The sequence below is a fragment of the Hemicordylus capensis genome, chromosome 4 (assembly GCF_027244095.1).
Source record: "Hemicordylus capensis ecotype Gifberg chromosome 4, rHemCap1.1.pri, whole genome shotgun sequence".
NCBI classification, from domain to species: Eukaryota; Metazoa; Chordata; class Lepidosauria; order Squamata; family Cordylidae; genus Hemicordylus; species Hemicordylus capensis.
In genome coordinates, this window is record NC_069660.1 from 189,696,623 (window position 1) to 189,709,521 (window position 12,899).

The 12,899-nt window shown below is 42.5% G+C and overlaps 2 long non-coding RNA genes across 3 annotated transcripts in view; one reads left to right on the forward strand and one right to left on the reverse strand.

The window, feature by feature from the left end:
• Positions 1–5,654, forward strand: part of LOC128324038 (uncharacterized) — a 110,625-nt gene extending 104,971 nt beyond the window's left edge. Inside the window, exons 2-3 of the long non-coding RNA XR_008306585.1 lie at positions 3,012–3,099; positions 3,666–5,654. This is a non-coding gene — a long non-coding RNA (uncharacterized LOC128324038). The remainder of the gene's footprint in view (positions 1–3,011; positions 3,100–3,665) is intronic.
• Positions 1–12,899, reverse strand: part of LOC128324037 (uncharacterized) — a 135,023-nt gene that overhangs the window by 97,686 nt on the left and 24,438 nt on the right. The gene's annotated exons all lie outside the window — the stretch shown is intronic.

Below are 12,899 nucleotides of genomic sequence, written 5' to 3' on the forward strand. Positions count from 1 at the left end.
AAATTTGGATTGCAACGGTTCTTCTCACGGATGCTGTTGATCTCATAGTTCTCTGTGAAAGCTAAGGTCACTTCAACAGCTTCACACTGTGAGATCTGAGTTCAGACTCTACGTTGCACAAGTCCTCAAAGCAGAAGTGTCTTCACAGCTGTCTGCTGAAATGCATTTGCACTTAGATTAGATTCATGAGATCAAATGCTACACATTCTGCTGCATTTTTAATTACCTGCCCTGATCATGGATTTTCTTCCTCACTGGGAAATAAGGAGGGGACTTAAGTTCCTTCCAATAAAATTCTGTCTTCTCCCAGCTAAGGTGTACAAGGTTCTTTGTAATATTGTGGGAAGCTGATTAAAGGTGTTTAAGTCAGTAAAATGGCCCATTTCCAACCCCACCCCATTCTTAATTCATAATAAACTGACATTTTCATATAAATTGTGCGGATAACATTATTACATATTATTACATCCTAAGGGTGTTTTGAAAAGTAGTGGCAACTGTCAAGATGCAGCATGGGCAGCCATTATGTTTTCCTAAGTATCCCTGTATATGACATGAAAATATAGAACATACGTATTTGCAAAGTGATTCACAGAGGCTGTTGTCACATGCAGCCTAACCCAGGCTAGGGGTTAGGCTGTGTATGAGAACAGCTGGGATCGGGTCCGATCCCGGTAGGGCAGTACCTCCTAGCCCAGATTTTTACCCCGGGTTTTAGCCAGGGTTAAGGGCACAAGTGCACCATTAATCCCAGCTCTGGGATCGTGTGTTCGCTTGGACTGCATTCAGCCCGAGCAGACACAGAGATGGGTGCCTAGAGTGCTAGTCTCCCCAAGGACCATGTCAATGCACCATGCTCTTGGAACAGTGCATTGTGGGATATCTGGAGGCCAGGACATGTCCCAGCCTCCTGAGCTCTGTGCTGCATGGTGCAGCGCGGATCATCTGGGAGCATGGTTCATGCTCCCAGCAACATTTCTGCTATCGTCGGGGCAGGAGTGAGTTGGATCAGCCTCCCCCCTGCCGGCCCCCCACTCCAGACTTGTGAGACATGTGAATGGCCTCAGAGTCTATTTATAGACTATGACCCCTGCGGACTTGGCAAAGATGCACCTTTTAAACATGGTGATTCTCTTTATTTAGCAGGGGCCGTTTCCACTCCCAGCACAGTACCTCCAGTGACTGTTGCCGGTGTCTATCATGTTTCTTTTTAGATTGTGAGCCCTTTGGGGACATGGATCCATCTTATTTATTTATTATTTCTCTATGTAAACTGCTTTGGAACCTTTTGTTGAAAAGCAGTATATACATATTTGTTGTTGTTGTTATAACAGAGTATTTCTATTGTAGTCACACAACAAAAATGTTAATGGCATTACACTTGTGTATGACATTACACTTGTGTATGACATTACATTTGTGTGAATGGTTATTACATATCCCCTTGAGAACATATGACAAAATAATAATGTTGGCTTCTCTCTTTGGAGTTCATTTGTTGTCTACTGAGACAATAATACATGGTAATTGTATTACCCCTGCTAACTTGGAAAGAGGCACCTTTTTATGTGGTGATTCTCTTTATTTAGCAGGGGGAGAGTAACTGGCCCTATCCACCCCCAGCACAGTACCTCCAGTGACTGTTGCTGGTGTCTGTCTTATGTTTCTTTTTAGATTGTGAGCCCTTTGGGGACAGGGAGCCATCTTATTTATTTGTTCTTTCTCTACGGAAACCTCCCTGAGCCATTTTTGGAAGGGCGGTATAGAAATCAAATAAATAATAATAATTGTTATTATTATGTCCTTTTAACTCTCAATATCAGATCCAGCATAAGTGTCCAAGAGATGTCTGAGAATAGCTTCCCAGGTGGAAACTGTAATCCCTGTTTTGATTTTTAAAGGGACACATTGGTATAAAAGGAATTTGACCATCTCGGATTATTCACATGGCCATTTCAGTGCATGGTAGCTGGAGAAAAAGCCTTGTCTTTTGTTGTCTCCCAGCTGCTTTAGTCCATGTCAAGACTGAAGCCCATGGTCTGAATCTACCTGACATGTTCAGATGCAATATGCTGACAGAAGGATTTCCCTTGTCAAAACCACTCAGTAACATTTAAAACAATGTGTTGAAAGCCACTAGGCTGTATTGACTAGAATCTCAGTATTGAACAAGAAAGGCTTGGGTTCAAATCCCTACTCAGCCACAAAGCTCACTGGATAAATTTGACTGTTTCATAGCCAGCGCCAGCCTTAGGATACATCACACCCTGGATGAGGAAGTCCATTGGTGCCCTCCCGCAAGGTTAGTTCACCCATGTTGCCAAGTAGTATGGCTTATGAAGGATTGCAAAATGTAGTAGTGTCATAAAGCCTCCTGTTTCCAGACTTTCCTAGCAATGCATATGAAAAGGTCTCAGAGCTACAATAGTTTGCTCTTTGCTGCTGGTGCTTCCTGTTGTGAAGCTGCTGAAGACTTACAGACCTCCTGCAGCTTTTGCTTGAGTCTTCTTTCCATAGCAAACAGTAGATTTACAATTGGCAAACCACCAGGATCAGCTTGGCAACCCCTTCAGGTAGGTGCTTTGAGTGACCACCCAGTTCATCCACCCCTAAGCCCCTCCATGTTCATAACCTAATCCTAGCTTATGGTTGTGGGATAAGATAACCCTATGTATAGTGTCCTGAACTGTTTGGATGGAAAATAGATGTGATAACATAAATAGTATTGTTTAAATCCCTGACTTACAACAGTATTCATACAGGTGTACCTCGTTATCTGCGGAGTTCAGTTCTCACAGTTTATCGTGGATAATGAAATATTCAGTCAATGGGGGGGTTAGGTTCCTGGATGTGTGGGAAATGGGCAAAAACAGTGGAAAGGGGCCCTGGAAATTGAGACATAAGTGCCCTATCGTACTCTGTGGGTCTTCACTCCAGGTATCCAGAAATGTCTCCCAGAAGTTCCAAATGTGGAGGAAATTATGGGTTCTTCTGTTTTGTTTTTTACACAGGTGAGCCACAAGATGTCTCCTCTTCCTAATATGGTATATGAAAATGACCTCCGAGGTAATTTCTGGCCACCCGAACCCATGGATACGTGTACGTACTCGCAGATACTTTGTTGGCCCCTTTCCCCCACTTATGCCAAGGTCGGGTGTCAATTACCCGACTGCGGATACACAAAACTGCAGTTGGATCCATGGGTAATGGGATTTTCCTGTTTGTTATGAGGTGCAAGATTTGGCTTTTGTTGGAACACATATGCAGATACAATATTTGCAACATCAGGCTAAAAACCTATCCTAACCCAAGCATGATGCTGTTATGTAAAACAATTTTTACTGTGAAATGTGGAGGAGTACTTCTACAATGGCAGTGTGATCCTGCCTTGTTTTCTCTCCCTGTTTTCTACAACAGTGATTACAAATGCAACAATAATTAAACAAGAAATTTATACTTCAGAGTTTAGTTTCTCTAACACAACCAAACACAATCACACACACACACACACACACACACCCCTATTACAGAGGCTTGTTCAGACTTGTATCCCAAACTGAGGGTTGTTTTTTGGTTTTGGTTTGTTTTGTTTTGAGATGGTTTTCTCACAAGTGTCCAACCATAACCTTTTATCTTACAGTTTCTCTGATTTTCTGATCCTCCAGGGTAATGCTGAGATGCAATCTTCTGTTGCTGTCCCCTTCCTATACAACTGTAATCTGAAATCATGAAGTATGGGCTTATTGGATAGCTACTCTCACAGGAGATTTCTTGGCAGAGACCTTCTTCTTCCAGCCCTCTGGATCCACTGAGGATTGTACCTTTCCCCCATATATGGCAGTCACTACTCAGGATTTCAGCCTGCTATTGGACAAGCCTATATCATCTACTATTTTAACCCTTAAGTAGCAGGGGTTACACATGGATACAGCTAGCATGACACCCTGAAGTTACTAGGAAACAACACAGGCAAATATTTCTTGTGTGGCTGTTGTACACTAAAATTATTGTGTGAACAGGTACTTGATTCAGTGCCTCAGAACAGAAATGTAATATTTCCAAAGATTTTCTTGGTAACAGCCAGGAGTGAAACAATCTCAGTCCAGTAAGTGAACATGTAAAAAAAAAAAGGGGGGGGGGAATATATCCATGAACTACTTTAATCAACAGAAAATAATTCAATTCTGTTTTCCCAAAGAATGATGATGTATCTAAACTATATATCTTAAGAGGCCAAGAAGATAATATCTTCCCAGCTGTAGGAAAAAAAGACACTGCAGCTAAATCATTTAACATTGATAAAATATAGCTGATCTCTGTGTTAGCAGGAAACCAAGAGAAAAGCAAAGCACTCATCAGAGGCAGTGGCTGATAGTAGTGTATGTCACTTGATGAAAGATGACACATTTTTCTACTAAGAGCAGAAGGGGGTGGAGGAATGGAAAGGTGTCAGGGGACTCCAAGATACTTCAGCCAGAGAGTGGGGAAGAAATAACTTACAATCTCCTCCCCTCCAAAGAAAATCACAAGATGACAATGAAGCTTTTTGTTCCCCTAGCTTCCTTGAGTCATACCACAGTGGTTTGGGTTGTAAATGTTTTTGCTATGTTGATTCCAGGGAATTAAAATCCACAAAATAGGAGGAAACAGTCTCTTCATAAGAGTAATTTCTAAGGGGTAGCCGTTAGCAAGCATTCAAATGTTTTGAGTGGACATGAAAGTGTGGAGTTCAAAAGCTGGGTAAATCAGGTAGAGGATTGTCCATAAGATTATATAATTGTTTTGAGGTTCGAATAGGTTGAGATGTATTTGTTTGATTCAAAACATCTAAGAACATTAAATTGCTGTTAAAATCTGGGTCCATTGACCCAGAACACTATGTGTTCTTGAACATTTCTGTTGTCTGGCATTATCTTGGCTAATCAATTGTGGATCGCTATCTAAGCTAAGGGGAGTTACAGTTCCTAAATCTGATTTTCTTGAAGGTATAGTAATTACCCCGTTTTCTGTTTTCCAGAGGTAAACAGAAATCTAAAATAGATTTCTGATCAAATGGGTTGGAATTTATATTCATCTTTTGGTTGGTGGTTTTTGTTTGTTTGTTTGAGATCTAGTTTCCACCATAATAATTTTAGACTATAGTTATGTAATACCAATATGTATATCAATTAAAACACATTAAACAAAACATCAGAACTTAACTTTTCTTTCAAATACTTTCCGAAACAAAACCGGGAGCGACAGGGAGGTGATAGTTAGATTATTATCCTGGGGTTCACAGGTCTAACAAACTTCAGAGTTGTACTTCTTAATTACGTCCCCTCATAGCCTTACTAAAGTATTGCTGTTAACTGTAGGAGTTTAAAAGGGAGTAGGAGAGAAAAGAATCAGACGTCAAGTACTCTACGTGCCCTCTTAACGATGCACTTGGTGTGACGTCAAGGCACACATGGAGGCACACCTCAGCAGACTGGAGGTTTTATATCCCTTTGCCTGAGAAGGCAGGGGAACAGAAACAGTCTTCAGTTGGTTCCAGCTGGTCACTCACACTCTTCTCCATGTCCCTGGTCAAACACTCCCCTGTCAGGCTGGGCAACTAAAAGGCAATATTTAAAACTAGCTGGGCTTGGCACAGAGCATCTGCACCTCTAGTTCTCCCACCACCGCCGCTGTTTTCTCCCCCCACCACTCACCTGCCCACCGCTGTTGTTTTCTTTGCTCGCCCACCACCCCAATGTCATTTTCTCCCCCCACCGCACCCGGCAGCCACTATTTTCTTTGCCCACCTACCTGGCACTGCTGTTTTCTCCACCCACCCAGCTGCCGCTGTTTTCTTCCCACCCACCCGCCTGTCCAGCGCCACCGCTTTCCTCTTCCCCTGCTAGTAGCTCGCCTGCAAACTCTCATGAGAGCTGCCAAGCATGGGATTAGCAATGGGTACGCCTAAGAGAGAGAGAGAGAGAGAGAGATGTTGCTGCTGCTGCTGGGCCATCAAAATGAAAGATACCAGCATTCACCATCACAGAAAGGGTAAGGGTCCCACCAAATTGCTGGCTGGGCCCAATTCTCTCCAAGGGGCCAGCAGATCCCTCAGCAAACTCAAGGGTGCCTTGTTCTGATACTGTCTATGACTGTTGGATAAATTAACAGGGTTAACCTTTTCATCCTTCATAGCTATCTATCTACAACTATAAAGCTCTCTTCAGATGGCATTTATTCTCTGATGAGTTTGTCAGGGCTAGGTGTCTAGGAGTCAGTGGGGAAATAAGCTGGTGTGTGTGTATATTGAGAAAAACTCTTCCAACTCCAGCAGGGCACAGGTGATAAGTAAAAGGAATATCTAGCTGAGAATAGTGATGGTTGAACTGTTCTCCTCTCAGTTCATAACCAGTTTAGTATTCATCAGTTGTTTTTTTGGTCAAGTGTTCAGAAAAAAGCTTGCCTATTATTGAGAGTTCTCACCCAGCAGGCAGTGCTGGTGCATACATGTGGATGCTGCTGTGTGCATGCACCTTATCATGTTGCCCTTGAGAACTGTAGTTTCTGGAAGCAGCAGCTACAATAGAAAGCCACTTGGAAATTCAGTTGCCTGCCCTTGACAAAGAAAAGGAGGAGAGCTTTCAGTCTGGATGGCAGACAGCAATCTCATAAAATGCTTGCAAGAAACAATAAAAGAGTATTAACTTAAATGCAAGATACTCATCAGACAAAACCTCCAAAATAGTTGGGCAGAAAGTTGTCAATCTCCCATGGTGGTAGTATATGGCCACAGAACTCAGTGAGTGTAATCTGAAGCATACTGGTCTACCTACTGATTTTTTATTATTTTATTTTTAAAGCATGTGTCTGTAAAACTGATAATCTAAGTGGTAAGGTAAGGTATCTCTCCAAAGAGAATGCAATTTGCTAGCAAAAGGATGAGATTGTTCGTTAAGTAAGGATAATATAGGAAACTCTGTCCATCTCAAGAAGCACTGTGATTGGAAGGCAGGACTCAGACCATTTGATATAATGCTTTGCAAATGGCCAGCTCGATCCATCACTCCAAAGTTCTTCCCCTTTCTCCCACTCAGCCTTTTCCAAATAAGACCATTGCTATGGCAACATTGTTTGCTTGGCTTCTAGAAGCCCATAGACAAACAGTTCTTTTTAAATTCCGATATATCCGACAATTCTGACAGCAATCTGACACAATGTTCATTCCCACAATTGTTCCAACCTTTTCCAATATCGCCAGGATCCAATAGTACTGTTATTCTGACATGACTGCACAGTCCTAATAAATATCTCTAATGACCTGGCATAGGATCATGACACAATTATTTACAATGCTTATTGCATTTTGAGATTCTTTTTGATCACAATAATAGAGATTATTACCACTGTATTCTTCTTCTGGGCAACTGTTATTTAATGTCTGTATTTCTATATCTATCCTTTTTTATATAGAAATAAAGAATGCTCATATGTATTGTTGTTAATTGACATTTTTTTTTACCACTATATTGATGTATGGCATGCATAATTGCAAACTCTCAAATCAAAAATAAGCTAAGTAGCACACCATTCTTAGTTCCTTTTTGGATGCTTAATTCATACTTAAACTGTTTAATCCCGTTTTCTGCAGGTGTGGTGATGTCATTGTACTCATTTGTTGCTATCAGAATGTCCACATATAACATTCAGTTTATCTAGAATTTTAAATTTCTCACTTGACATTTATAGTGTGCAGTAAAATAAAAGGAAGCCAATTCTTCATAAACTGAGGAGATATGCTGATGAATTTGGAACCCTGCTGGCATTGCTGTTAATTATAATTACCTAAACAGTAAAAGTCTTGGGGTTTTTTATTTATGACTTTTGAAGCACTCAGCAGTTTACAAACTGCTATATTCCCTCCTTAAATCTCTTGGTGAGTGCAGAATATTGCTGTATTTTAATTTTTAAAGTGACTATCAAGAAAATTATAGGAAATCAATTTCCCAGGAATTAATTATACCATGAGCTTGGCTATTTCGGCAATTATTAAGTAATTACATGAACCATGATTAGGTCTAGAAGCTATCCGTTCATTCTTCATAGATGAATAGAGAGAACTATTTACAACCTGCTAACCTTCCTTTTGATGCATATAACCCCATAGTAAGCTGTCCTTTGTAATGACCTGCCAAGTGGTGAGAATTTTTGGCATACATCTCCACTTGGTCAAACATCTGTGGATGTAGCATTGTGGTGACACTGGTCTCACAATTTTGAAGGGTTATGCCCACATTTATTTATATTTATTTTATTTCTTTAAAACATTTATACCCACCATTTTGAAGCCTGTGGTGGCTTTCAACAAAGCAAAGCAAAAATCAGCACATAGAACAAAATCAACAGCAGTTGCAGGAGCATCACAGGTCACAATACCCATTCTCCAGTGATAGACCTTTTTGGATGTGGTAGATTTTATATCATCTCTGAAATGCTGCAAATTCAGGCAGTTCTGCACTTCGTTAGGAAGGTTATTCCACAACTTTGGAAAGGTCCTCTCTGCAGATGTTGTCAACTCATGTAGTGTGAGCAGGAGGATCAGGGCCTGCCCCAACAAATGTAGGAAATGGCTGGGCTTTGCCACATAGTAGACCAGCAAATGAGCTGTATAGCATGTCTGGTCAAATTACACATGAGGGTTTTTAATGCCACTTCTATGTTATCACTTATACCATAGCCCTCAGCATCTTACTAGGGGTCTGAAATGGGAGTAACTCTTTCAATGATCTGTCTATCCACACATTCCATAAATCAGCTGAGTTGCCTCTAGCATCTCCTCTTTAGCCTGCCAGAGTATTCCATAAGCCAATCAGCTCCATCGATCTTCAGTGGCAGGCCATCTTAAGAGACCTTCCCACCCTTGCAGAGAGGACCAACCCTCTTCAGTAGCACCTTGAGCATGGCATTGATCCAACGATGACAAAACTCTCAATATCGCCTATTACAAGGCAACTGGGATCCTGTCCAGTGCAAATAGTAAAGATGAGTATGCGATTTTCATGCTCTCCAGTGCTGTTCTCAGGCAATTCCTTGAAACATATAAATCTTTCGGCTTATATGCCTTCCTTGTGTGTTAAGAGTAGAGGTGTGAAGGTCCAGGAAAAAAACAGGAAAATTGGGGGGGAAACCCAGGGCTGGGCGAGTCAGTCATGTGACTTGCCTCTGCCCCCACCTCCAAGGCAATGGGTGCCCAGACAACTGTCTCCCCTTGCCCTATTATAGTTACTCCCCTGCACACGTGCCTTCATGGTTTTAGAGCCAATCCACATATGACATGTTATGCAACATTTGTGTTGGACTGCCTGCACATGCAGTTAGTGGGACACATGATAGGGAGCTGCAGACTCCCCAGTGTCACATTTTCCTGTCTGGGGAAGAAAATTTCTCCTTCCGAATTTTGTGTAGAGACTACAAAGTATTGGCGTATACACAAAAAGTACAACAGCCTTTCAAGGATGATTGTTATATCCCTCACATGGAGGCAACCAGAATAATTGGATACTACACAAGGAAAGACCTTTCCCCTAAGAACTATCTGTTGAAGCATCGTGAGGCTATTGGGAAAAGTTAGATAAACTTTTAAAAGGTTAATTAGTCATGTTGGCATCAAAGTCATGTTCTCTGGTTTGGGCCAGCAATGGGTGCATTTATTTTGTCTGCATGATGTGGAAAGAAAAACAAAGAAAGGAAGTTTACCTCTTTTCTTTTAATGTGAAGAAGGTCACCTGTGAAACCCACAGTTTCAAACTGTGATTGCCGAGGATATGGACAAGCTGCTTGGAGCAGTGCAGTCCACCACTTGTTCTCTGGACACTTGCCTGACTTGGCTGCTTTGATTTAGCAGGGATATCATTAGAGGAGGCCTGGAGAATATAATAAATGCATCGCTGAGGGAGGGTAAGGTGCCTCCATGCTTGAAGGAGGCAATAATTAGATCTTTTCTTAAGAAGCCTTCCCTGGATCCCTCGGCAATGGATAGTTATAGGCCAATCTCTAATCTCCTGGTTGGGAAGGTGATCGAGAGGGTGGTGGCTGACCAACTCCAGGCAGTCTAGCAGGAAACTTATTATCTAGACCAATTTCAAACTGGCTTTAGAGCGGGCTATGGGGTTGAGACAGCCTTGGTTGGCCTGATGAATGACCTATACTGGGGAATCGACAGAGGGAGTGTGACTCTGTTGGTTCTCTTGGATCTCTTGGCTGCGTTCGATACCATCAACCATGGTATCCTTCTGTGTCGCCTGGGGGAGTTGGGGATAGGAGGCACTGCTTTGCAGTGGTTCCGCTCCTATCTGTCTGGCGGATCTCAGATGGTGGAGCTTGGTGACAGTTGCTCTTCTAAACGAGAGCTGCTATATGGAGTCCCTCAGGGCTCTATTCGGTCACCAGTGCTTTTCAATATCTACATGAAACCGCTGGGTGAGGTCATCAGGAGATTTGGTGCTGGGTGTTATCAGTATGCTGGTGACATTCAAATCTACTTCTCTCTTTCATCTGCTTCATCAGGAAATGGTGTTCATTCCCTAAATGCCTGCCTACAGGCAGTAATGGTCTGGATGAGGGATAACAAATTGAAACTGAATCCAAGCAAGATGGATTGTAGGGGCTCAGAATCTGAGGGATGAGTTAGATCTCCCTGTGCTGGATGGGGTCACACTCCCCCTGGAAGGAGCAGGTACTCAGCTTGTGGGTACTCCTGGATCCGGACCTCACCCTGGTATCTCAGGTGGAGACCGTGGCCAGGGGTGCTTTTTATGAGCTTAGGCTGATTCGACAGCTGCGTCCATTCCTTGAGGAGGATGACCTCAGAACAGTGGTGCACCAGCTGGTAACCTCCAGGCTTGAGGTTAATAATGCGCTTTACATGGGACTGCCTTTGTACGTAGTTCAGAAACTTCAGTTAGTTCAAAATGCAGCAGCCAGGCTGGTCTCCAGGGCAATTTGGAGAGACTATATTATGCCTGTTTTGAAACAGCTGCACTGGCTGCCGATATATTTCTGGGCAAATACAAAGTGCTGGTTATTTCCTTTAGGTCCTGGTTACCTTAGAGAGCGCCTTCTTCGGTCTGATCCCCACCGCACGCTAAGATAATCTGAGGTCCAGCTCCAGTTGCCACTGGCTCGTCTGGTGGCAACTCAGAGGCGGACCTTCTCTGTAGCCTCTCCTAGACTGTGGAATGCACTCCCTGCAGAAATCCGTAATTTGAATTATTTATTGGCATTTAGGAGAGCCCTAAAGACCTACCTGTTCGGCCTGGCCTTCCAGGGTTTTAAATTGTTTTAAAGGGTTCTTAATGTATCGGGTTTTAGCTGCTTTATTGTATTTGAAAATTTTTGGTTTTGATCATTGATTGATTTTAACTGTTTTGTGGTATTTGTGAACTGCCCTGAGCTCTTTTGTAAGGGTGGTCTAGAAATCGAACAAATAAATAAATTATAATCTGCATGTCACAGTTGGTGGCTGCAAAGAGACAGGAGGGGGATTAGAAGAAGGTGACTGTGTTATGATATTACTTGAAAAGATGTGTTCGTGATCCGGTTGGTTGTCACATTTTATTCTCTCTTTGTGTGTGTGTGCTGCTGGTCAAAAGTACATTTAGAGCAAAGCTGTGTTTTTGGAAAGAGCTTCTTGGGCTTCCAAAAGGCAGCATGAACTTTTCCTGAACTCCCTTTCACAGGATGCCTGATGGCAGAGCTCTGAGGCTCTGAGAGCACACAATTGAAAAGACAACATTTCAGTGGTGCGTCGGATGGCATCACTTACAGAACATCTTCAGAGGTTTTTTTATTTGGCGATATCCCCCAGCCTCAGGGGCATTAATCAGCATGAGCAGCCTCTTAGACATAAGCCAGCGTGGTGTGCGTGTCTGTGTGTGTGTAAATGCAGTCCATCTCTTACCTCTGTACTCTTCTTTTAGTTACAGGAATGCATTGAAGAGTAAAGGTAATATGATAGCAAATTCAGTTGAGATAAAAATTAACTGTTACGTCATCAAACATTCATCAAAGATATAATAGTAATCAAAGCCTTGTTCACTGAATTTGTTAAAGCGTGTATATTGCTGGGTGATGAGATGGTAGAACAGCATAACTTGTAATAACTGAATGTAGGAATGCTCCCATTGTGAGACTGTGAGAAATTTACTGACAAAAGCATTCTTTTGTCAGTAAAGAATGCATTATTTGTGAAGGATCTGCCTTAGGGATGTGCGAAATATTTCGGGTACAAAATGATTTGTACCCGAAACAGGCTGTTTCTGAGAATTTTGGCCACAAAACAAATCATCCTGTTTCGGCTCAGAAAGTTTTGTTGTTTCAGAGCGATCTCTGAGTCAGTCTCCATTTTGTGTTTGACATCTTTGAATTTCTCACCCTTCCAGACTTCAGATTGGTGAATGAAAACATGGGCTGATCTGCTGACAATTCCCTCCTTGTTCCCGATTGGCTCTGTTGGCTCTTGCCACTCTTAACTCGCCACTCTCCCCACATTGGCCAGGAGAAGATTCGAAGAAGGGGCAAAGGTGGGGGGGAGTTCAAGGAGGGATTTTCCATTCAGCAGCAGTTGCCATTCTGCCTTTCTGCCTCATGGCATGGGAAAAGAGAGAGAGAGAAAACTTTGTTTTGCATTGGTTGTATGCCTCATGTTGCCATGAACGATGCCATGCCATTGCCTTTCCCTTGTTGCCAGCCTTAGCCCAACCTGCAAGCCTGCTATGGATACTGCATGCCAGCATGGGAATGGATTTATCTGCTCCATTGCTATTTTGGTCCTGAGAAGATTTTTTTTCACCCCTTGAGATAATTGCTGTCTGCCTGTGCCAGCGACCAGTGCCACCAGCCCCAGCCACTGTGGCCACCTGGCC